Consider the following 4,171-nt stretch of genomic DNA (forward strand, 5'->3'; position numbering starts at 1 on the left):
CTTGTAGTGAGCATAGCCCGTAGATTTGTCCAATTACCATTTTGTACTTCTCAAAACTAATGTAACATTGTATGTCAACTATATTCAAATAAAAAAATAAATCATTGATAGCCATTAAATAAAAATTCCAACTAGTAAAAATAATTTTACCTGGTAGAAGTGTTATTAGGAAAGAAATACATGTCATATCATTAGTATTTAGCTGCAAATACAAAATTTAATATTGTATGTTTTCAACAAACAAAATAAATAAAACTCAGATCATGTCCTCTTAGTAATTCAATGAGTTGATATGTTGAGTTCAACTCCTAGTAGTCCATTTAGTAAATAATATTGTACTGGTAATTAACAGATACTTAAGACAAAAACATTTCCAAAAAAGACTAAGAATATATTGAAACTTGTAATGCATAATCTCATACATTATTGATATTTTGTGGCATTTATAGATAGAGACAGTTTTTGCTTTTCAAACTCTTTAGACGAGTCCTAGAAATGACTAAAATTCCTGTTGTGGAAATATGGAAATAAAATAAATATATGTCAGTTTGGCAAATGAAATATAATTCATTGCATGTGTAAAAATCTGTTACAGAATGATATAATCTATATAACAGATGTCTTTTTAAAATTGTAATGCTCAAGGGGTTCACATTTCTGCTGATATGTTTGGTACAGGGGTTGGGGGGGGTGGTGAAGGAATAAAGATATTGAGAACAGAATACCAAGGGAACATGAGAGAGAATTCTTTGAGAGTGTAAGGGAGAGAATAAACTTTTAGAGATTGTGGTAGACTAGTTACTAGGTGGGCATCGGTACTAAGAGTTGTAGTGGGTCTCTTTTAAAACCCCTTCTTGTTTATGGAAGAACTTAGGTTAAATATCGGATATTCTTGTTTGGTCTCAGATTCTTTGAGTGCAGCTCTGATCTGGGACTGAACCGCATAGCATTTTACCCTTTTGTGAATTTGATCACCATAGAGAGTGCTCCCATCATTTTCTTGTCAAGGCAGTGATTTGTCCACAGGCAGCAGGATCTTCTGGAAATAAAATTTTGTCAAGGTAAATTTATTTGTTGAGGTCAGATAGAAGGAGTTTGTAAGACAGTTATTTTTCTATATTCTGAGATCATCCTGTGGTTGATATTTGGATGTGTGGATGCAATACATACATATATATGTGTATGTGTATATATATGTATGTACGTGTGTGTGTATGTAAATTTTAGAATTTTCAAACAATGAGCATTTATTTCTTATCCCGTAGAAGCACAAGGTGGATATTTGTGGTCAGTGGGATGTCCTGTGACATAGTTCAAAGAATGGGCTATTTCTATTTTTGGTTTTGCCGTCCTCTGTGATCTTAGAGTCTTCTGCATCTATGCAGGTCAGGAGGCAATGGAGGAAATCTCCTTCTTAGAGCATCAGACCTGGCTGTGCCACACCATTTCCATTCATTTTCTTTTAAGAAATAGTTATATGGTCTTACCAGGATTGAAGGGAGACTTGGAGGCATAGTCCCGGTTCTAGGCAGTTCCCCTCAGTGAATGCTCACCATGGCAAGGGTCAGCAGTGTGTCAGGGGCACATCTCCATACCTAACAGTCCCATCTGCTGCTGCTACTTTTATGAGACTTTTCAATGTAAATCTATTGTGATGATTTAAGTTTAGCTATTTTAATAACCTTCATGGGGGACCTGGCTGGCTCAGTTGGTAGAGTATGTGACTCTTGATCTCAGGGCCATGAGCTCAAGTCCCACTTTGGGCATGGAGCCTACTTTAAAAACAAACAAACAAACAAACAAACAAAAAAAAACCAAAATAACAAAAAAAACCACCTTCATGAACCTATTATCAGAGTCATATCAGAGTCCAGAAAGAAATTTGATTTTCCTTCTCAGCTGTGGACCTGAGTAGTTTTGAACCAAATCATAGTCTCTCATGGAAGGTCCATAGGGGGATCTCCTAAGGCTTCCAGAAGCACTCTTCAGCCCTGTTTTCTAAATTGTTTACATGGAAATTATCTTTTACTCATTTAATTTTGCCTGTCCTCCAAGCTCTAATACATTACTCAAGTGGAAATAGTTTTGTTAGATTTAAACTCAAATACAGATTTATTTAGTGTTTAGAATGCTCCATTTCAGAGGTCCCCAACTCCATCCCCATGGTTCAGTTTGGGATTCACTAGGTGGACTCAGAGCTAAAGTCTATTTTAGTAAAAAGATAATAAAAAAGATTAGCAAGAAGAAAAGACATTAGGACAGAGGATGTGTAGCAATCCGTATTTAGGTTTTCTTCTTCCTGTGATGGGGCAAATTAAGTATGACCATTTCTTCAGCAGCAAAAGTGCAATACAATGTATGCAATTGTTCTTACCAAGGAAGTTCATTAGATACTGAGCACCCAAGATTTTATTGTGCTGGGCACATATATACCCTGTCCCTATTATGTTCAAAATTCCAGATTCCAAGAAGAAGAACAGGTGTTTACCATAAATCACATTATTTGTACAGTCTACACATAGTGATTTATCTTTAATTAGTTAGGGAACAGGTCAAAAGCTAAGTCCCCAGATACCAGACAAGGGCCAGTGTGGTAAGCAAGCCTTTATAAAAATAGCAGTTTCACATCTGCTGTGTTAGCTGTTTCTGAACCCTCACCAAAAAGTTAATATGTTTTAGCTCATTAAAGATGGTCCTCTTCAATTTAAGACAATTTGTGTAAAGGAAAGGAAATTTGAGCTAAAGGGAACTGATGTTTTTGTTTTGTTTTGTTTTGTTTTTTATTTATTTATTTGACAGACAGAGAGCACAAGTAGGCAGAGAGGCAGGTAGAGAGAGAGGAGGAAGCAGGCTCCCTGCTGAGCAGAGAGCCTGATGCGGGGCTCGATCCCAGGACCCTGGGATCATGACCTGAGCTGAAGGCAGAGGCTTTAATTAGCAATAATCGCGCCTCAGATAAACCTCATTGGCTACGATACTGCCACTGCTCAAAGCTTTAATCCACTGAGCCACCCAGGCGCCCCGGGAACTGATGTGTTTTGAGTCCCAAGGACGTATCAGACTTGACTAGGAATTTTAAATATATGAGTTCAAGGAAGTTAAGGATTTTGCTTGTGGCCACAGGACTAATAAAGATTCAGGGAATGGAAACTCAAAGCCAGGATTGGAAGATGTTAAACTATACCTTTATGCATTTTTTTCAAAGTACTTAGAAAAGGCTCTATATCTGCCCTGTCCAGTATAACTGCCAGAGCCACATAGGACAATTAAACCCTTGAAGTGTAGTTGGTCCCAGTTAAAATGTTCTAGAAGTGTACCTACACACCAGAGTTTGAAAACTTAGTATTGGAGAAAGAAGAATGTAACACATCCCATTACTAATTTTTAATAATTTTAAAATACTTTGATATTGAATACACTTGGAAATAATGTTTTGACTACATTGGTTTAAATAAGCCATATTATTAAAAAGATTTTTACCAGTTTCTTTTTTTTTAACATGGCCAGTATAAAATCTAAAATTAAATACGTGGCTTACATTATATTTCTTTTGGATAGCACTGGTAGTCTATATGTGTAGGACCTATCAGGCTGAAATCCCTGCTTTAATGCCTCACCATTGGTAAATGCAGAGGTTGGCCTGTCATGCTTCACAGTGGAAGCTGCCGTCCTCAGTCGGGACTTTGTGCACAGCCAGAGCACTGCCGTCTTTGGGGGAAGCTGTATTTAAGGACTCAGCCCCTTCCCCACCTCCAGCCAGCCATGCTGTGACATGTATCTACATCTGCATTTGGAGGCCCCCTAATTGGTGGCAGGGGGCTGTGCTGAGGTACTTCTCAGGTCCCTCCACAAAGATATTCTTTTCTGGGGCCTTCACTAAGCTGACTCAGTACTTTAACACTCCTAGTCCTTTTTCTTTCCTATGCCCAAATCATCTGTGTCCATAACACATCCGCAGGCTTTTGTCCACAGTTTCCCTCATTTGCACTGCACATCCTGTGCTGTCACTGAGGCCACTCTCTGGGGGAGATGTAATAGGGAGATGCCAGTACTATATTCAGTTTTGGTGTCTTGCTTATACAATTGCAGTTAGTGAATAAAAGCTTGATAGTTATTTTCAGCTTAGGTCACTTAAACACCTGATAGCTTGGACAAGCCCTCAGTAAATATT

The 4,171-nt window shown here is 37.9% G+C and overlaps 1 non-coding gene across 1 annotated transcript; it reads right to left on the reverse strand.

The window, feature by feature from the left end:
• Positions 1-2,854: 2,854 nt before the first annotated feature.
• On the reverse strand, positions 2,855-2,995 carry LOC122908001. The gene has a single exon (XR_006384820.1). It is a non-coding gene; the product is annotated as a U4 spliceosomal RNA (small nuclear RNA).
• Between the last annotated feature and the right edge of the window lie 1,176 nt (positions 2,996-4,171).

Source organism: Neovison vison, chromosome 5 (genome assembly GCF_020171115.1).
Source record: "Neovison vison isolate M4711 chromosome 5, ASM_NN_V1, whole genome shotgun sequence".
Classification (NCBI taxonomy): Eukaryota; Metazoa; Chordata; class Mammalia; order Carnivora; family Mustelidae; genus Neogale; species Neogale vison.